This window comes from Mandrillus leucophaeus, unplaced genomic scaffold, assembly GCF_000951045.1.
Source record: "Mandrillus leucophaeus isolate KB7577 unplaced genomic scaffold, Mleu.le_1.0 Scaffold304, whole genome shotgun sequence".
NCBI classification, from domain to species: domain Eukaryota; kingdom Metazoa; phylum Chordata; class Mammalia; order Primates; family Cercopithecidae; genus Mandrillus; species Mandrillus leucophaeus.
Window position 1 is genome coordinate 2,010,311 of NW_012103188.1, and position 22,542 is coordinate 2,032,852.

Sequence of the window (22,542 nt, forward strand, 5' to 3'; positions counted from 1 at the left end):
CTGTCCGCGGAGGTTGCGGGCGTGAGAGGGGACCTTCGGCTGGGAGAGAACCTCGGGAGGACGAGGAGGAGGACGGTTTGGCGGAGAAGCCACCCCTGGCCCTCGCGGCTCCCCCTACCTATTCCATCGCTCCCGCTCCGAGGCGGAAAGGGGAGGACGTGGAAGAAGAAAAAGAAAGAGAAGGGGGGTGGGGTGGGAGAACTGGATATAAAGATCGGCTGGGGGGATGGTGGAAGATTTTTGGTCTCTTCAGCAGCGTCTTTTCTTAAGCGGCGGCGGCAGCAGCAGCAGCAGCAGCAAGAGGAGAAGCAACCCCAGCTATGACTGCCGCATGTTAATAGCTGCCGCTGGGTCCCTCGGCTGCTGCTGGAGACAGAGCCTGACTCCGAAGTTGTGCAACTGTGGACTGGCAGAGACATTTGAACCCTCTTTTCTCTTCGCTCCGCTTTTGCCCCCTTGGGGTGTGTGAAGCGAGGAACGTAAAGGAAGGCGAGCATTTGGCTCTCTTTTTCCTTCCCCTTTCTCCGTGGCTGTGTAGCAGAAGAAAGGGAAGAGAGACTTTTTGTTGTTGTTTCCTTGACTGGGGTCTCCACCCTCCTGCTGCTTTCTCTGCGCTTCGATTCTCGTTCTTTGCCGCGTGTGGTTGGGGGTGTCTGCACAGGGGCCGGCCGGTCTTTTGACCCGAGCTCAATGGCTGGATTGTGGAAACTGCACCCGCCTTCAGGTTGTTGAGCAACTGATGGGACGATCTCAGGGACCGGCGGTTACGAAAGGTAATTTATGCTTCGCACTCTTCATAATAGGGGTCGCTCTGGCCGGGCGCAGGCTTCGGCGTCTACCGGGCGGGCAACAGAGGGGGTGCGGGGTGCATGCACACTCGCCCTTGCACTCACACACTCGCCCTCACACACACACACACACACTCATCCGGTCGTGATGCGGGGCGGGAAAGGAACCTCCTGGCTGGTGGGCGCTCGGGTCTGGCGCGGGTTCGAGTTTTTTCCAGCCATTCGGCGATTTGGCGGCCGAGGGGAGTGAAGGGGATAAGAGACTGGGCGCATTCGCAGCTGCACACGCTGGGGAATAGGAACAGTTCCCACCCCGTGAATTTTCCCTCCCCTCTCACCCCAGTGCCATCCCCTGGTGGGAGCAGAAAGCGGACAGGAGGGCGCCTTTTCTCCGCCTGGCTGGAACTGGTGCGGCTGGAGGCGGGAGCGGGCTGGAGGACGGACAGGGTCTGGGTGAGAAGCTGGGCTCTGGGAAGATGGAAAATGCAGGGTGCCGAGCCCGGCACTATTCTCCCTCGACGCTTGCCTGGAGCATCCGTGGTGGCCCCTTTTGCCCAGGTCGCGCCCCTGAGTCGTGGAGTCGCGCTGCCTCCCCGCGCCCTGCCTGTTGTGTCCCCTTCACGGCAGTTTGGTTTAGACCTGCGTGCCCAGGCTTTGTTAGGCGGTTTTGACTGGAGAAAGCTTCCACTTTCGTGGGTGGCCCGGGCTGCGCTATGCTGGTAGTGGGCACTGGGCGGGGGGCGGCGGTGTTGCACGAATCCGGGCGGCCGCGGCGCCGGGGCGGGGTGGGCAGAGCATTGGTGGTCGCGGTTGGCGGGTTACAGGTAGGAGAAAAGGCACCTCGGCGCTTCTCTCGGGAGAAGGGAAGGCTCCAGGCTGCAGCGGAGCGTCTGAGCTCAGAAGCTTAGGGTGCCAGGCCCCCAGCACTGTAGGGGTGTGTGTGTGTGTGTGTGTGTGTGTGTGTGTGGTGTGTAGGGGTGGGGGCGACCTCCTCTACCAGGGTTACTTGGCGGCGGAGTCGGCGTTTGAGTGTGTGCGCATTTTTGCGCCCCAGGGACGGCAGATAGATATTTGCGGGGATGCTGGAGCTGATGCTACTGGAGCTGAGCTTGCTTATTGAAATCGCCTGGGATCCGCTTAACTGGAAAATCTGGTTTGAGGAGGCCACGGGGGCCCCCGCAGGGTGGCGAGGAAGCCTTGCCATGTCCCCTTCCCCTGGAGAGGCGCAGCTCGGCGAGATGCGTGCGGCGCGTGAGAGTCGCTAGTGCAGCGCTCCATGCATCCCAGATTGGCCCTGATGAGAACCTCATAGGGTAGTCATCTCTCCAGCAGATTGAAGTAATCGAGTCCAGCCAGCATAACTCCTGGTCCCTGGAATTCTCTGGCCACTTTCCTCGCTCTGATAGAAACATGCGCTGCTTTTATTTATGGCCAGAGATATCATAGCAGTTGGGCGAACTCGAGCCTTGCGAGCCACCTCCAGGGTGTCTCCTCCCTGTGTCTGCGTGTGATCCCTGCCTGCGGTAGTTAGAGCACATTGTAAACAACGGTGTAAGCACTCCTGCCACAGTCTCCTTTAGAGTCGAACCTGCTGTCGTCTGTTGTGTTTACTTTCCTGGCTGTATTACTCATTAGGAAGTATAAGGCTTCTTGCACCTCTGATTTTACATCCTTCCAGCCAGCTGCTGGGGAAATGAGGAGACACATAGACTCTGGCAGGAAGGAAAAATTGCCTTCTGTGTTTTGCTCTGAAGTAAATAGGCGGTCTGCTAATTTTAGTGTCATATGGGCTATCATCACTAGTTAAAGAATGTCATCGTAGAATCTGCAAAGAAATACTTCTTTAGCACTTTTTTTTTTTCATTTGGAGACTCTCCTATATTTCCCTACGAGAATAAACAGAGTTTGGTAAGATTTCTTTTGTATATTTTTCCATCTGTAATGGTCCTAAATGATCTGGATTTCTGGCGCCCAATTTATCTGTATGTGGATTACAAATAGGATAGAATTCTCAGCTCTTTTATAATCACCAAAATAGGATACCAGATTATTTGTATAGGAGTTAAGAGGATATTTGTTGTTGAATTATCTCTCAGCTTTGTTTCACCCAATCTTTTTTTTTTTTTTTTTGTAACCAAAGCAAGGGTAAAGAATGCAAAAAGATAAACACAGTTTACAAACTGTTACTTTTGCAAGTGAAACTGCTTTTTACTTTTTACTTTCAATAATTAAAATGTATTAAATTCCTTAGGTCTAGATTAGCTCTGACTGCTTTGGTGTTTGTTGCAAATACTTGTGTTCCATTTTGTTTTAAAAAGTATAGGGCTCTTAATATAACAGGGGACTTTGTTTTTAGGTACAATAATTTCTGGATGTCTTCATTATTTTTTGAAGACCTTGACCTCTTGAAAAAGCATAGATTGCAAAAGACACCGAATCACTGATGCTTGACTTTAAGTTATATTTTCATGAGAGATATTGCTAATGGCCATCGCCTAACAGAAAACTTAGAAAATTTTGATTTAATTCAGTGGCCATTACCTAACAGAAAACTTAGAAAATTTTGATTTAATTCATGAGAATCTAGCTTCATGTATTTGTTTCATTTCTAGATGATACTTATTAAAGTCTTTATACTTGCAAATATTTCTGAGGATTAAAGAATACTTGTCCTCCCATTTTAGAAGATCTAATCACAATGATTCCCAGTCCTTACATTACAAGATTTGATCAGATCTGTTCTTTGTTTCCTAGCAGCATGTGTTCCCTAGCAGTCATACATTCCACAGGTCCTGATGTCATTAGAACTGTGTCTGTCAGTGTATTGTGCTGTCTTTAGCTGAAGGTGAATGTGTCAGAGTATTTGAATGCCATTCCATAGCTCTTCCTTATCACTAAGTATTCAGTAACCTGATCCATTTCTGTATATGGTTGACTAGACTATTTCTACAAAAGCGGGGTAGGAGGAATGATTAACACAAAGTTTTCTATGAACTATTAATGTTTTTTTAGATAGAGATGTTAGGCTGCATCAGGCATCCCCGGCCTGAAGAGTGATAAGCCAGCATGTGATTTGCCTGATGGGTAAATGCTTTTGATGTCTCATTTTAGGTTTCTTGGTGTGATTATCCTTCAGACTGAGAGTGCTCCTCAAAAATATGAATGGAAAGTCTTTCAGAAATGATTTTCTTAATCATGATCTTCTTACATTTTGCAGATTTAAACACTGTTTTCCACAGGGAATAATAGCAAGTATGGCACTTACTGGCTGCAGTTACACAGGCTGGCATTGTTTCTACTAATTAGGAAAGGCAGATTTTTTTATGGATTTGATTTACCATTGATTCCTTTGTGTGCTATAGTCAAGGAAATCATAAATAGTAGATTAAAAAGACTATAAAATCATGAGGATTGAAGTTAGTCAAATAATATGATGCAAAACTGAATTGTTTTTCAGATTTGATTTGGACCACTTTAAGTGTTGGTTGAAACTCTCTTTAAAAAGGACTGCCAAGTAGAAGTGACAGTTACTGTTAGAAGTGGGGAGTTTTGGCCCAGAAATCAGCAAGGAAAACTGATTGCGATTTTCATATTTAGGATCAAACAGTGATTTTAAGAAATGCTGTGCAGCCTTAATTTAGCATGGTGTGAATGGCTAGAGCAGTTGGAATTTTAAAAGGATGATCTGTCCTTAAGTTTTGCAAATGGCTATTTTGCCTTCTCTTTCCTAGATTTGCATTATATTCAAAATATGCATTTGCTCACTTTGGGAGGAACCTTAAAGAATGTGGCTGTATTGTAGTTTATTTTTTGTTTGTCCACAAGGATATATTTGCCCTTAGATTATTATTATGTCTTCTTATTTCATGCAAATGCATTTCTTTATAGAATAACCATTTTTATAATTAAATAAAAAGTAAAACTTGCAAGTATTAGTAAGGTCCTCCTGACATTTTTCGTTGGTTATCTTTCTGTGTTTTGTCGAGTAGGGGTAGGAAGAGGGTTAGAGAGTTGTTGATCAATGAAGAGAAAAATCCAGATTTTTTCATTCGTTGTAATACATTGCAAGAATGTAGTGTGAGCATGCCTGTAAATAACATTTATGCATCTAAGGTATGCAGGTTTTCCCCCAAATCTTTAATGTCATTACTCTGATCTGAGTGTCAGCATGGCCCAATAAAATTAACTCTACTGCTGCATAAGAAACCAGGTGTAACTTTTTTCTTAGAATTGTGAAATGTGCTTATCGATTCATAAGCACAAAATATAAAAAGAGAAAAGTAGCTGTCCCACTTGAAATTAATTGAACTTCTTTATTTATTTTTGGGGGTGAATAAAAGGGGAGAGTTTCTATATTTGCTCATAATAGGTTCTATAGACCTTGATAAATCATGTCTTCCTTATGTCTTATTGACACCTAAAACAGGAACTTAGTTTCAATTTTAACAAGTATCTTCATAAAAGTGATTACAAATAGGTATTAAAATAAGTGAAAATTTGGTCCATATTATTCAAGAATTTAAATAGAGTATTGTGACAATAATCCTACTTATTTTGAAAACTATCTTTGGGATGGAAGAATAAATCACCCAACTGAATGTTTCTTTCTGCTAAAACTTCCATGTCAGTTTCTTTGTAAAGCAAACAATGCTCTTTTATCAGTGTTTTCAAAGTGTCCTCTGGGGAACCCTGAGGATCTCTGACACCCCTTCAGAGGAAATGTGAAAAGAAAACATTTTTATGATAATGCTAAGACATTATTTACCTTTCACTTGTATTCTTTAACAAGTGTTCAGTGGCGTTTTCCAGAAGGTATATGATATGTGATGACATCATTGCTCTGATGGCATATGTCATATGTTCTTATGTATTTGCAAGTTTTAGAATTTTCCCAGTTTATCAATACTTGAATGGTGACAGTTACAGGTATAATAATCAAAAGTCACTTTAGAGGCTGAGTGCAGTGGCTCACACCTCTAATCGTGCACTTTGGGAGGCTGAAGTGGGCAGATCATTTTAGGTAAGGAGTTCGAGACCAACCTGGCCAGCATGAGGAAACCTTGTCTCTACTAAAAATACAAAAATTAACTGGGCATGGTGGTGCATGCCCATAGTCCCAGCTACTTAGGAGGCTTGAAGCAGGAGAATCGCTGGAACCCAGGAGGTAGAGGTTGCAGTGAGCCAAGATCGCGTCACTGCAATCCAGCCTGGGCCACAGAGCAAGACTGTGTCTCAAAAACAACACAAAACAAACAACAAAAAAAGAAATCACTTTAGGTCATTTTTCTTTATTATTATACTTTTAAGTTCTGGGATACATGCACAGATGTGCAGGTTTGTTACATGGGTACACACGTGCCATGGTGGTTTGCTGCACCCATCAACCCATCATCTACATTAAGTATTTCTCCTAATACTATCCTTCCCCTAGCCTCCACCCCACAACAGGCCCCGGTGTGTGATGTTCCCCTCCCTGTATCCATGTGTTCTCATTGTTTAATTCCCACTTATGAGTGAGAACATGGAGTGTTTGGTTTTCTGTTCCTGTATTAGTTTGCTGAGAATGATGGTTTCCAGCTTCATCCATGCCCCTGCAAAGGACATGAACTCATCCCTTTTTAAGGCTGCATAGTATTCCATGGTATATATGTTCCACATTTTCTTTATCCAGTGTATCATTGATGGGCATTTGGATTGGTTTCAAGTATTTGCTATTGTGAACAGTGCCGTAATAAACATACGTGTGCATGTGTCTTTATAGTAGAATAATTTATAATCCTTTGGTATATACCCAGTAATGGGATTGCTGGATCAAATGGTATTGCTGGTTCTAGATCCTTGAGGAATTGCAACTCTGTCTTCCACAATGGTTGAACTAATTTACACTCCTACCAATAGTGTAAAAGCATTCCTATTTCTCCATATCCTCTCCAGCACCTATTGTTTTCTGACATTTTACTGATCGCAATTCTGTCATGAGATGGTGTCTCATTGTGGTTTTGATTTGCATTTCTCTAATGTAGGTCATTAATTTTTAAGAGTGTAAAACGGTCCTGGACCAGAAAGTCTGAGAACGGCTCAAGTAGACTTTTCTGAGATCTGCCCCCTTGTACTCTAAAATGCCACCCATCCAGCCACATAAAGAGCCATGTAGGATGAGAAAATGATTAGATGTCCAACCTGTAAAAAGATAGGTAGGTTGGATATAGTTATTAATTATTTGGCATTTTCATTATTTTATTTCCAAATAATCCAGTGTAGGAAACTTGTTTTTAGACTTTTGTCCCCATTTATGGAAATGGAAACTTTAACACAGCAGATATGCAGCCTGATCTGCTGACTGCTCTTGGGAAGGCTACAAAGGAGTCAAGGGGAAAATATCTTGATCTAGGGCCTTGATCTAGGGCCTAGATCAAGATATTTTGATACCTAGAAAGGCAGAGTGGCGTCGAGATGAACAGAAAGGGACTCTGGAGTGTTTGCCTAGGTTTAATAAACTATTGGATTTGGGTTAAGATACCTGATCGCTCTACGCTTTAATTTCCTGACATTTTTAATGGATTTAACAATTTTACCAAATTAACAGATGATTATGAAGATTTAATTGGTAAATCTATGCAGAGTCCTTAAAACAGTTCCTTGTGCATAATAATAACGTAATTATTTGCTGCTATTATTATTACTATCATCATCATTATTATTGGGTCTCATGAGAGTCCTAGGAAACTTTAATCAATTCCCCATGTGATTCAGATACATAATTATATTTCACACCATTTTACAGTATGTCTTAAAATGTTGGTAAATTTTTAAATTTCATATAAAAGATAATCTTGACTTTATTTTACTCTCACACTATAAAACTCATGAAGGGTTATTAGCATTTTTTAGAGGAGGAATTAATAAAACACCTTTGTTAGCTTGAGCTAAGTTTGAAGTTTGATAGTGAATGTGAATGCCCAATTAAAACTAGATTTCAAAGACCCTAATTGAATATTTATGTATCTTGGGAATTATTAGAGAGGAAATCACTTTTCTGAAGTGATATCAAGATGACTCACTATACTCTTAATCTGTTAATCACTATCTAAGCACCACAACAAGCCATTTTCAGTGCAAAGGATCCTTGGGGCAATTATATACTGTAGTTCAGTCTGTTTGTGAGTAGTGATATGTCTAACTAGTGAAAGAAGCTATGCATTCAGATTAGCTTTACTAGATGCTAAAGTTTAACTGGAGAACTGTGTAATATTTTTGAATGAGACTTTGGCAACTATTTGAAAACTCTAAGTTACAGATGTGCTTATAAGTTATATACATTTTTGGGGTATATTCTATGGCTTGTTATAATTTCTGACCCAGCCTATCACTATGAAATTAGTACTATAGCACTTTCCTTCCAGAACTTTCGTCGATTCTGATTTAGTGTTGTAGAAACTAAATTATCCTCCATAGATAGGAATAGCTGGGCAGTGTTTTTAATTATGAGATTCTCAGAAATGGTGTTTGGACTGAGAGTCACTTGAATACAACCCTAAATGTGCAAGTTTCTACCTCTGTTATTACTATCTGTAAAATAGAGATAATAAAGTCTACATTGCTGGTTTGAGTGGAGTAATAGGAAGTAAATATAAAAGTACCTAGTGGAGTGAATATTTCATGCATAGTACCTTTTGTTATTAGTCATAGTATTATTAGAAATGTCCTTGAGTACCATTATTAAGAAAACTTAGCTAAATGAAATATCATTTTCTTAATTGAAGAGTTCTTGATGAGCTGGGAAAATCAATAGCATTTTCTTAAGTAGTTGAGAAAGGTTCGAGTCTTGTATTTATTTTTACTATGTTGTTTCCTTCTGTCCCTTTTTGACCTTTTAAGTACTTATTTCTGAGCTCCTCTTCATCTTAAAATGTTATGCTCTGCTCCGAATTCCCCATCAAAAATTACAATCCTAGCAGAAAAATATTTTTGACATCTACCAAATAGTATGTCCGAAGATTGACTTTAAATTGGGTATAAAATGAAAGTAACAATTTAAGATGTTTTAAATTAAATACCCTGTTATCTTTTCACATGTCAATCATTCTTTAAGCTTTAACTGCATCAGAATTTTCTGTAATGCTGTAACCATGTCAAGTCATCATAAACGTCGAATATATCAGGATTCTCATACTTTTAAAAGATTTATAATCCCAGATTTTAAGTCTCCTAAGAATGCCATAAATGAGATAAACCTATAAAATTCAGATCCCAAAATTGCTTTAAAGACTAAAACTTTTGAAGGGCTTGTAAATAGGTCCAAATTTTAGAATTGACATCTGTATTTCAGTGACAGTGCCAATAACAGAAGTTATTAAAATGTGTGACTTTTTCTATAATTATCCAGCATGTATACTGAAAAGGAAAGGATATGATATGGTAGGTGGTAAAAATGAATGAAAAAGTAAACTGCACATTGGACTGGACGACTGGCTTGCTAAATTGCACCAGAATTAGGTGTTTTAAAGTATGACTCAAGGAACTGAAAGCCGAGTAGAAACAACACCCCCTCCTGTTTGATCAGCTTGTGTTGGTGTTTACGCATCCCGCAGAGGCAGAGCGTGTTACTATTCAGGACAGCCCCAGTGGCTCCACAGTAGCCTGAGCCTGTGAGAATAGAGGAGAGACTCAAGCCCAGTTTTTGATGTTCTGCTTGGGTGGGTAACCTGAATACTAAAATGCATTCCATTGACGCTGGCCCTGTAAGAGGGTTTTCAACAGTCTCCTGTTTTGTTTTGATTTGGTTTGGTTCCCCCCTTCCCCGTTTCCTTTTTCTCAAACTCTTCCAAAGACTTTTGGATAAAAGGAAATGGTCCTGACTGATGGTCATCTTTTTGTATGAGATTTTATTTCTGGCAAGAATGGAAGGGTTCAACTGGTTTTCATTAACACCTTTTGTTTTTTCAAATTTTCAGTGTTCTTGGTTTGTCAATGGCTTATGGTTGTTGTTTGAACCTTGACTCAGAATACTGATCATGACTTCAAGGCGTGGACAAAGAACTATTGAGAAATCATTTTCTGTTAACACAAGGCATGTGTGTATCTATAGCCTTTCTTTATATTGGCTTTAAATGTTTGGTTGATGTTGTCTAATGAGTTTTAATTATATTATTAACTGTAGTTGGCTTTGGAGGAAGAGCTTAGGCAGCCATTTAAAAAATTACATACAATCATCTTTTGAGGTTTAGGCAATTTCAATTAGTTTTCACTATGATTCTTAATTTTTATGTGTGATGGTTAAATATTACAGTCATTCTAAAATGGTGCAACTTTATGATAGTATCTAAGTAATATGTACTTAAATTTAACTGAAAATATTTAATAGAATGGGTTTTTTCACTATTTCTGTTTTAATTGCAAAGACACCTCCAGCTAACTTTCTGCTGAACTCATTAATTTATTGGGAAGTTATTGTGTTTCTCACCTAAAGATTCTTGGGAAAGAGTGAAGTTTTATGTAGGTGTCAGAAAAAATTGGATATCTCTAGGCTTCTTCTTCAGTTCCATGCCTACCAGTTCCAGGCCTACCCAGCCTACCAGTTTTCTTTTTCTCTGACTACTGGATTCATTCCCTTTCACCACAGTCTGAATTAAGTACTCAGTCTTATACTGATCGACTGTCATCAGCTTGGTGGAGGCAGTAAGAATATTGCAGTTCCTCTGTGGAGTAATGGATAGCTAACTTGAAGAAGAAAAGGCTCATTTAAGAGAGGGATGTTGCTCACACAAAAAGAAAGAGGTGCTGATAGTATCTGAATAGTGATTCTTTAATAACTGGGACAAATCAGGTGTTGGAAGAATTGGTTAGGAAAATCATTGAAAATGGGTTTACCCTCTTCCTATAAGAGGCCAGAGTGATCTTAGAAAATGGTTCCTTACTCACTTGACCAACAAAACCCAACAAAATTATGCAAATCGGGAGGTTCAAATCTTCAGGTTCATTTCAAGAGCACCCAAGTTATCTATTAAACTGCTCAAGATATCTAGGCTCTGTATATATGAAAAGCCACTAAATATCTGAAAGAAGTGCCTTTGCAGAAGCAGTGTGCCATTTCCATCCTACAGTGGTAGAGCCACTGTACAATGGCTCTGTTCAATGCCATATGGGAGAGCTGGACACAGGTTTGTTGGCACAAAGAGAGCTGGATTTTTTCCTGTACATGCTTAAAAATGCAGAGAATAATGCTGATCTTCAAGGTTTGAATAGAGACTATCTAGGCATTGAGTAGATTCAGATGAACAAAATCCCCAAGATGTGACACCTGATAGTGCTCATGGTTGAATTAACCCATGTATGAGCTTCGCTGGCCACATTACTGAAAAGGAACAAATTGTTCCAAAACCAGAAGTGGAGACTGCACAGAAGAAAAAGTTATGTCAGAAGAAATTGAAGAAACAAAAACTTATGGCATAGGAACAAATACAGCATAAAATAAATGCAAATAGAAGTAAAACCAGAAAAAGTGAGTTTGTAGATATGTATCCATCCATCTGTTTGAGACGTCTAATTATTTTACACTTGCTGTGTACTCATTATGTCATGCTTCTGATGAGAATTTATGTTTATTCAAGTAAACCTTCTGTTTAGAGGCAGAGTATTCAAAATTATATAAAGTAAGATATTTCAGATAATTGAGCATGGATAACTTTATAGTTGCCTAAAGCATCCAAACAAAATATACTTCAGTGTATCCAGTAGTGTTTTTCAAATGATAGACATCTAATATGGGCCCATTATTACCAAAACCAGAGACTGAATATTAATGCTGACACTTGACCACCTGAGGTGGCTTAAAGCTATTGTATGTATTCTTTGGAATACTCCTAAATTTATTATGTTACTTTTCCTGTATTCAGAAAAGAAAGTTATGTTGAGTTTTCATTTTCATTTAAAAGTACCAAATCAATATAAGTAGTAACATATGAAGATAATTTGGAAGAATTTTTAAAGGTTAGTAGAAGGCCTAATTAGCAGAAATCTTATGTACAATGACCTTCCTTACTATTGCAAATCCTCAAAGAAGAAGGAGCACTAAAAATTAGTATGCTGTCAACATTTTTTTTTTTATGATTTGACGTTATTAAGCAAACTTTGCGAGTATTTCTTTTTCTGGTGCGTTTGATTAAATGTGTGATTTTATCTTGGTGAAATAGCCTGCTGGGCTGCAGACAGTAGTGTTCAGAAATGAAATTTGCTTAGAGCCTCTGAGTAGACATTTATTCAATGAGACTTTTCTTGAATAATAGATGATAGTGAGATAACAGTGGTGTGTGTATATATGTTTTCTTCCTTGAATTTAGGGGATGTTGAGCTAGAGCAACAACAACAAGAGAAGTAATGGGGTATGAAAGAAAGCATTAGATTTATATATGAGAAATTAACCTACTTTATTACAAATGAATGAACAGTCTGTATGAGGGACTCATAGTATCAATGTCAGAGGACACTGTGTTAGCCCATATGTTTTGTTTTAGCCGTCCTTGTATGTTAATTCCTTCCCGGCTACTCTCTTTTAGCTTAGTAGAGGTTACTCTGGAATGAATTTTTCCTCAACATACATCATTTGTGCGTGCTTTTTCGATTCTACTTGGGTGCTGGTAATGGCTGAATTTTGATTCCCATTCTTTCTTCCTAGTATAGAAGATCATATTTAAATTTTTTTCTGATTATAGTACATGCTCATGTTGAACACTTTTGAAATACAGAGATGCATAAAGTTAAAACTGAAATCACACAATATAACATAATAGAGTGGCATACCACCATGTTCGCAGAGATTACATCATACGTAAATTTTGCTTTGATTTTCTGCATCTGTATTTTGTGTTTGTGTTTGTTTTAATTGAAATGAGATTAAACCATATTTACTTTGTAGAATTATCTCCAATTTCTCAATGCCATTATTTTTTTGAAAGTATTATTTTAAGTATTGTAAAATATTTCATAATGTAGATATACTATGATTTATTCAAACATTTACTTATTCATGTGGGTTGTCATTTGTTGCTAGAATAAGTGATGTCACCATGATTACCCAAGTGCTGAAAGCTTGGCCTGTTCTCTAGTTTTTTCTGTAGTACAGATTCCTTGAAGTACAATTACCAGATCAAGGAGTAAATAATCCTTTGACTTTTTCTACTTGGTTACGGATCCAGATGCATCATTGCCGTCTGTATAACTGGTCCTCTGAAGGGTTTTGGAAACACTTAAGAATTGTTAACTCGGCCGGGCGCGGTGGCTCAAGCCTGTAATCCCAGCACTTTGGGAGGCCGAGACGGGCGGATCACGAAGTCAGGAGATCGAGACCATCCTGGCTAACCCGGTGAAACCCCGTGTCTAAAAAAATACAAAAAACTAGCCAGGTGAGGTGGCGGGCGCCTGTAGTCCCAGCTACTCGGGAGGCTGAGGCAGGAGAATGGCGTAAACCCGGGAGGCGGAGCTTGCAGTGAGCTGAGATCTGGCCACTGCACTCCAGCCTGGGCGACAGAGCGAGACTCCGTCTCAAAAAAAAAAAAAAAAAAAAAAAAAGAATTGTTAACTCTCAGTAGTGTATATAGTTCATGGCTACTAATTCTTGGTTATGTATAGTTAGTAAAGTTAGTAACTTTTACTAAAAGTTTTTGGTAATTCTTAAGAATTACTAATGCTCAGCTGTACATGTACACCAATATGTAAAAGCAGAGGTCAATATAATAATAATAAATGGAAATTTACTGATTATTAATATTTAAGTAAAATTGTGCCTTATGTCTTTGAATTTAACATATTACTAAAACAAAACCATACAATGAATTTGCTCCATGAAGAACTGAGTCCACCGTGTGTCTAATATTTCCATAAACGTTCTTAGTTTCTTTCACTGATCTTGAGTGGACCTCATATCTCTTAAGTTTATCTAAAGTATCAACTTAAAAAAATTTTTATTTTCCCGTACTTCTTATGGAACAAAAGCAAATGTGGTTTGGATTATTGTTCTGAAATTTAAGTATGAAAAGTAGGAGCAAATTATCAGTCAATGCATTTAAAATAAATGAAGTTTGTCTATAAAAGTAGACGGGTCAGAAAAGTAATTAAACAGAACATTTTGGCTTATAATAAGTAAACGGGAACACAGGTTTTGCTAGGTGTAACCTCAATTGGAGATCTGTCTGTAGGAATAAGAGTTAGGTACAGGCTGGATGCTATGACTCATGCCTGTAATCCCAGGACTTTGGGAGACTGAGACAGGACAATCGCTTGAACCCAGAAGTTTGAGACTAACCTGGGCAACATTGTTATACCCTATCTCTATAAAAATTATTAGAAAATTAGGCAGGCATGGTGGTGCATGTCCGTAGTCCCAGCTCCTCAGGAGACTGAGGCTGGAGGATCGCTTGAGTGGGGGCGTTCCAGGCTGCAATGAGTCATCATCGCGCCACAGCACTCCAGCCTGGGCTACAGAGTGAGACCTCGACTATTAAAAACAAAAAAAAAAAAACGATAAAAATAGATACATAATGTGAAATGTCCAGTAGTGTTTAGGTAAAATTAAAGAGTAAAACAGCAGGTGGATAATGCAATTCGAAATCAATTTTCCAGTAATGCTGGTACCTACTGAATTTGATTTCATTGTAGTTCATTCTTTGTTCTGAGAGACTTTAAACAGTATTTCTGTGACTTCTGCTTCCAATTGTACAGACATATTTACGATACATTTCTAGCAGTCAGAGTAGAAACATATTCTACTTTCACTATCGATATTTTGTTTAAATCTGCACCAGAACATATTTATGGGGCAGAGTTTAATGCTTGATAAATAAATGATTGTATAACTGCATGAATGTGCTTTATGGACCTAGAAGAAACAACTGAACATGAAAGCAGTTTTTGAAGTTACTGTTGCAAGATAAATTTAAGTGCCATTGAAAATTGCTCTGTACATGCGCGTGCAATAAAGAAAGGCACAGAAGGAATCTTGAAAGCCAGACTCTCTGTGTTTTAGTTTCCTTAAAAATATATTGTCAAGAGTTGAAGTGACTTGCCCAAAGTGACATGGCAGTTTTGTAGCACATGCTGCCTTCTATTATGGAATTTCTTTCTTTTTTTTTTTTTTTTTTTTTTTAGACGGAGTCTCTGTCGCCCAGGCTGGAGTGCAGTGGCTCGATCTAGGCTCACTACAAGCTCCGCCTCCCGGGTTCACGCCATTCTCCTGCCTCAGCCTCCTGAGTAGCTGGGACTACAGGCGCCCACCACTATGCCCAGCTAATTTTTTTGTATTTTTAATAGAGACAGGGTTTCACCGTGTTAGCCGGGATGGTCTCGGTCTCCTCACCTCGTGATCTGCCCACCTTGGGCTCCCAAAGTGTTGGGATTATAGGCGTGAGCCACCGCTCCCGGCCTGGAATTTCTTAGTCTTGCACTTGAGAGTTCTCATTTCTGATTTCAGGAATGATGTTATCACTCTCTATCTTGTATCGAATTAGTCACGTAACTTCCGTAGGTCTGTGTCATCTGTAAGTCGAAGATAGGGTGGTGGGTGGTCCTTTTACCCTAAAATATCCATGGGATAAAATAAAATGGTAAAGCTTATTAGAATACTTCTGCTTGCAAGGTGTACTTTTCAAAAAAAAACTTAATAGGTAGTTGATGTAAGAATTTACATTTCTTCCTTTGTCAAGAGCTAAGGCTCAGTATTGCATGTGGTAATAGCATATTTTAAAAAGATGAAATAGATTAAACCATCTTTTTGTGATGGCTTAAAGGGAAAGTGACATAATGAAGATGCTTTGCATGATTTAAAACCATTAAGGAGTCTGATATATTTTTATGATATTTCTCTATTATTAAGGATAGTAATACGTTTTGTTCCTAATAAATGATTTGAGGATTGTTGTAGTGTGTTATATCAGCTTTCTTTTTCTTATGTTTATATTCAATACTTGTTAGATTCAGAGCTTTGGGCCCATAGTAGTGTTACCTTGTATCAAGGCAATTTCAACTTTTCTTCATTTATAAAGCAAAAGTGTATACCTTGAGTGTAGAATTCTCAATGTCCTCCTTTTACTCCTTTTTCTTTCTTATGGCTGAATTTATTTATGTAAAATTATTACAATTTATTATAAGGTTCAAACATTAAATTGTGTTTAGTTCTACATTAATGAAATGATCTTTACTGGCTGGGCTTAATAAACACATAAATAGAAAAGTATCAATTACAGTAATAAAAATGTATACACATGAATGAAAATCAAAGAGGAAAAGTAGAAAAAGGGCAAAGGAATCATAAAAGCATGATTTCAAACCTTTCCTCTATGTCACATTGGAAAAGTTACTTCACTTCTCTATGCCTAATTTCTTCATGTGTGGAAAAAGGAGAAAAACAATACCTACCTTTCAGAGTTACTGTGAGGATTAAATGAGGTAGTGCACATACAACATATTGCACACTGTCTAGATTTGTATAAGCACCCAATACATTTTATTATTTGTGTTAATTTTTTCATTAATTTGTTGTTGAAGCTGCTACCTTTTCCTAAGTGGGCCTCTAAATTGTTCTACCATTTTTCTACAGTTCCCAAAATACTAGTTTCATTAAATCATTAATTTTATAATTCACTATTTATTTGTTAGCACCAGATGTCTGCAGGGTGCTGGGGGTGTGGAGCATAACATGGCAGAAAGAGCCTCTGACTTTATGGCACATGCAAAATCATGGAAATAAAGAGGAATTAAGCAATGTATCCCTCATTAATTAGTCAAGAGACTTTAGTCGTAGTTAAAATTGTGGTAAGTGCTACAGAGGAAAAGTCCAGGATGCTATGAGAGTTTAGCAGCAGAATCAGACCTTGTCTGAGCTGGGTGGTGAGTGGGATCTGAAAAGACTTCCCAGAGCCAGTGACATGTGAACTGAGATAGGAAGGTTGACTAGGCAGCCCTAGAGAATGTGCTCTCTTCACTTTCTGTCATCAGAAGAGCTCATCACAGACCCAAGCATGTTCTGGTGGGGGAGGTTAATAGAGCTGAGTACAGGGAGGAAAACTGAACATTGATGCCTTCATGTGGCAATGGAGACAACAAATCTGAAATTTTTCCTTTACAGAGAAAGTGAGTTAACATTGAGAATGTTTCAATACCACTTGTCTAGTTTTACTATTAAATTTCAGGATGCCAGAAAATAAACTCTCTATTGACCATAAACAGTGGTCAGGCACTGAAGATTTGAGATGAGCAGGAATATATAAGATCTATACAAATATTGAAATGAAGATTTCAGAGTTTAGTTTTGGAGATATGTATCTGTTCGTATTGTGACGAGGAGAGTTTTACTCCAGAAGGTTGGTTCCTACTCATCCTTATCCTTATTTCTTCCCATCCCTATTGACTTACTAAGTACCTGGTATCTTTTGTCCCTGAGAAACTCTGTAGAAATAGAGGAGCCAGCTTTAGGAATACCAGTGCTAAAGAAAAGGCTATGGTTATGACTCTATTTGTCAAAGAATAGCAGTAAAATATCAATCTGGAAAACAATTGTTAAGGAAAATGTGGTATTATTGTTTAGTAAAGACAGTAGACTTTGTCTTCTTTTCACTGCTAGGATTAAGGTTATTATTTAAATTTGGGGGGACTTTCTACAGTATGTAATGATAAAGATTATGTATTAATTATTTGGAACAAATTATTTAATACTAATAAAGTAATAGTGAAGTATGTTTTAAAAAATGATTTTTGTTTAGGAGTCTTTGGGCAAAATGTTAAGTGTGGTTTAGGAAAATTAACTTAGTGAAATCAAATTTTTAAAAGAGGAAGAGTCTTATAATAGAAGATACTATATTTAGAATCATTAATCTTTTTCATTCATTTATCAAGAAATTATTAAGTGCTTCTTCTTTTTTTTTTTTTTTTTTGTTTTTTGGAGACAAGGTCTTGCTCTGTCACCCAGGCTGGAGTGCAGTGGCACGATGATGGCTCACTGCAGCCTCGACCTCCTAAACAGAATGGATCCTCCCACCTCACCCTCACGAGTAGCTGGGACTACAGGTGTGCACCACCATGCCCAGCTAATTTTTTTTTTTTTTTAAGTAGAGATGAGATCTTGCTTTGTTGTTTGGACTGGTCTGAAACTCCTGAGCTCAAGTTACCCACCCACCTTGGCCTCCCAATGTGCTGGGATTATAGGCATAAGCCACTGGTGTGCCCAGCTTGAGTGCTTCTCATATGACACAGTTAAACACAATTGTGATAAAGATTAAACAGGAAAAATACTGCATTTTATGAACTCGTCAAGTAGTGCCTTCCTGAAGAAGGGAACCTCCTGTTTCAAGGCTTAAAGAAAGGGGCTCAGTTCTTGTGAGGAATTCAGAGGTTAGAGAACCTGGAACATAAGGATTGAGAGAAGTGATATGAGATCTGGCTAGTAAGTAGTAGGCAGAATTTGTAGTGTTTTCTAAGGTTAAGTATTTTGGGATTTTATCTTAGGAGCAATGGGAAGCCATTAAAGGTTTTAAGCAAGGTAATAACAAGATCAGATTTTCATTTTAAAAAGATTATGTTGGCTGCTCTGTGTAGACATAATTGGAGGAGGCATCAAGAGGGGCTGTGGAGAGACCAGCTACATGAGCGTCTAAGCCACTGCCCTACTGCTTCTGAGCTAAGCAGCAAAGGATAGATCCTGCTTCTTTCTGGCCTGGTTGATTCATGTGTAAAGAAGTGGTCTGCATTGAATAATACCCATTTTGACTGTACTATGCTGTACTCTAATTAGATTATAAAGATATGGAGGACCTAAATGAGATGGTGATCATTGGTTAAATGACCTCATCTAAACTTTACAATTTTTCACTGATCTACCTATATAAGATATGGTTGCAGTTATCATTCTGTATCCAGTTGTTTAATCTGGATTTATTTTTTACCTGAAAGTTAAAAGGCATTCTCTGGAGACCTGTAATGTAACTAGAATTTTTAATATGTTTGTATTTTAAATGCTATTTAAAAACCATAAAGCCAGATGTTGAAACTGCATTTAATTTAATTAAGACAGTTGAAACCATGAAGATCTTTCATTTTGTTTACAGTGATTTATTTATAAATACCCATCATTGAAGTCAGGGAATTCCTGTTTCGATGATACCTGAGAAGAGAGTAGTACATTTTTCTTCTAATAGTGGTTTAATATTCTGAATGACAGATACAATATAGTTGACTATATTATTTAAGAACTTATGAAACACTTCAGCTTTTATGCTTTTCATTAATAATGTAAATATTTTATTTTCCCCTTGTGTTCTGTCCTCTAACTCATCATTGCTCTTTGTCATCTCTCTCTTATGGCATTTCTGACATTCTGCCATGACTTTCGATTATTTCTCTTCCTGTTTTAAACCTCTATGAAAATTTATAAAGTCATCTGCCAGGTGCAGTGGCTCACGCCTGTAATCTCAGCACTTTCGGAGGCCAAGGCAGGAGGATCTCTTGAGGTCAGGAGTTTGAGACAAGCCTGGACAACATGGTGAAACCCCACCTCTACTAAAAATGCAAAAATTAGGCAGGCTTGGTGGCGGGCGCCTGTAACCACAGTCACTCGGGAGGCTGAGGCAGGAGAATCGCTTGAACCTGGGAGGCGGAGGTGGCAGTGAGCTGAGATTGTGCCACTGCACTCCAGCCTGGGCAACAGAGCAATACTCAATCTCAAAAAAAAAAAAAAAAAAAAAAAAGAAAGAAAAGAAAATACAAAGTCATCAATGGCTGGAACTTCTTTTAGTCTTTTCATAAGCTAAAGTATTTGGTTATGAAAATGAGATTTGATTTTTTCGAAGGTAAGGGCTTTGTATATTAGATGAAGCATATGTGAAATGTGTCTTGTATGATTTTAAAAGGTAATAGAACCACAAGCTCTAATAACTTGTTTGTGTCATGATACTTAGTGATTTAGAACATGAGCTTTAGAATCAGAAGACTCTGAGCCTAAACCACGGGACTGCCGTATAGCAGCTATGTGACTTTGGGTCACTTCCTAAGTATCAGTTTACACTCTACATCATGGGACTGATTATATCTGTTCCATAGAAGGATCGTGAGAATTAAATTCAGTCATGTAATCTAATGCATGGGCAGAAGGTTTAGTCATTGTGAGATTCAGCTAGGAAAAATTAGTGCTATCACCACCCTTGCTTCATGTAGAAAAAGGGAGTGGAACACAGTGGTTCAAGCCATTTCCTTTTTTTCCCCTTTGCTCCTGCTCTTTCTGCAAGATTGACATTGCATTTTATATCTGCTGCTTTCAATCTTCAGGGACTTCCATTTGGAATCATTCTGGCATGCTGCTTCATGTATATCAAACTGTCTTTTTTTATCTCTGACTTATTCTGAAAGGAATGATTATCTGGCAATTTGTGAGATACAAATGGAAGCCTGAAACTTATAGCAGCGTCAGATAAGCACGCCAGAAATGACTTTATTACTTATTTCTAATACCGCATTCTGTAGGCATATATACATAATATATGGACTGTAAAATACAGCTTGCATACTTAGTATTTTAGGACAGACATAGTCTTTCTTTTTCCCCAATGAACATTTTCCCCTAAATCAATTACTTTTAGAACTTGAAGAAAATTGCTTATTTTGAAAGTGACAATTTAAGAAAACAGTCTCACTATTGCAAAGAGTTACTGTGACAGAGGCCGGAATATGAGCTCAGAGACCTTTATCCTGAGTTAACTTCTCTCTTATTGAATGCAATAGTTTCATAAACATGTATTAATAATTAGGGATTATAATTAAATAATATTTAGCAAATGTATTCGATATTATGAGGAAAAATATACAACTGACATACCTAATAAAATAGTATAGTTTTCCAGAACATTTTGAAGCCAGGTTTTCTGAAAGCACCTGTAGAGGTGTATGAACTAGGACTCAGTGTGTCTGTATATTTGGCCTGTGAGAACTTGCCCTTCAAAGGTAGGCTTGTAATATGATGTCAATATTTGTGTCCTCTTCAAGAACTGCTATTTCAATATAAGACATTGTCTGCTCTCTAATTACAGTATTCAAAAGAGAGAGAGACAATTTTAAGCCTCTCTTGATAGCTGAAAAGATTTTTTTTGAAAGGACATAAAAACCCTTAAGTTCTTGTTCTGGGTAACCAAGTATCATATTTTATTTGTAATCCTAACTGCTATGAAAGTGAATTGGTAATTTTTCCATGTTTTTGAGTCTCTTATTAGAATTAATACTTCTACAATAAGTTGCTTTACTATTTATTTTTTTTTTCTGAGTAGTTTATTAAAAGAGCTGTTAAACACTTTGTGACATGTTTAAGCATATTCAAAAAACTTATTTTAGATAATTTTATGTAATTGTTGTAGCAAACCAGATGTTGGGAAGTTCTTATTTAATCAGAGATAAAAAATATTCACAATATAGTTTTGTCTAGCTGTCAGCATAGATAAATGAATCCATTTCAATCAGCATGCTCCCAGTGAAAAAAGGAGGAGATATAATAACATTTTTCTAGCTACATTTGTTGAAAATAAATATTAATCTTCTATGTGGTTAAAACCATGCTGTGCCAACTCTATCATAACCATAATTGCAGGGAAGCCTTTCAGATTTTTATTTTTATGAATTCTGGGTTTTTTTAAATCCTTCTGGAAGCATTGAATTAGATTCTGCTTTTCATTTAGATTATATGCTCATTCATGTTTGTGTTAATCTCATATTGAGATACCTTGTTAAGATACTCTTGGGTAGTTTATTGTCCAAATAGAACATGTGATCTGGTCAAGATTTTTTTGGGGTCCCAAACATAAACCTTATCTTAACCTTTCTTTTAACTCTGTTGTAATTCGTGGAAGAAGTTTAAATATATGTTTTTGTTTTTATTTTATATGAATTCATAATTGTACATATTTATGGAGTACCTAGCAATGTGTTGATATATAATATAGAGTGTTCAGATTAGGGTAATTAGCATATCCATCATCTCAAACACAAAGAAATAACAAGCAATATTTTTTATATTCCTCGTTCTCTTTGGTTCTATAGCATTGGTTAAGACAAACTGCTTGCTTCTGTAGTTATGCTGACTTCCTGGAAAATGTTGCATAAAGTAAATCACTAAAGGAAAACAACTTTGAACTAACAAAACAAAACAAAATTAGGCATAAGGCCAAAAAAATGTTAATTTCAAGCTCCATTGGAAATGCCAGTGAGAAGAATGACAGGGACTCATGTGAGTACAGGAACCAAACTGGTAAGGAATGAGGTTCCATATTCTAGTCTTCTTAGTGTACAGTCAAGAAAGAGAGAAAGGGAAACCCAGACTACAAAGGGAATAATTTCCTCCTGAAACAATACCAACAACATCACTTTCCCATAATAATAAAGTTTGATTTTAAATTTGTATTTCCTCTTAGGGGTCCTTAATTGTTTAAAAGGAATTGTAGTGAGGGGTTCGATATTATGGTTATAATTACTGATTTTTGTCAAATGTATGGAACATTTGCAGGGAAAATTGTTAAGATAGTAGAAAAGCACTATGAACTGTAATAATTACCAGCATTAACTGATTGTTCATGCTGATGTTTGTCTAGGCTATTTATTGAGGAAATATAGAAAATGAAGATTGAAGGCATCATTTTATTTGCACCTCTAATAATAATTCTTAAGGATGACTGTCAGATTTTTTTTTTTTTTTTTTTTTTTTTTTTTTTTTTTTTTTTTTTTTTTTTTT

At 37.9% G+C, this 22,542-nt stretch overlaps 1 protein-coding gene across 1 annotated transcript in view; it reads left to right on the top strand.

Annotated features, from left to right (window-relative positions):
• Positions 1-241: 241 nt before the first annotated feature.
• LOC105544651 (latrophilin-3-like) overlaps positions 242-22,542 on the top strand; it is a gene marked incomplete at its 3' end in the record, with an annotated part of 429,398 nt that continues 407,097 nt past the window's right edge. The window contains exon 1 of the mRNA XM_011987212.1: positions 242-773. The remainder of the gene's footprint in view (positions 774-22,542) is intronic.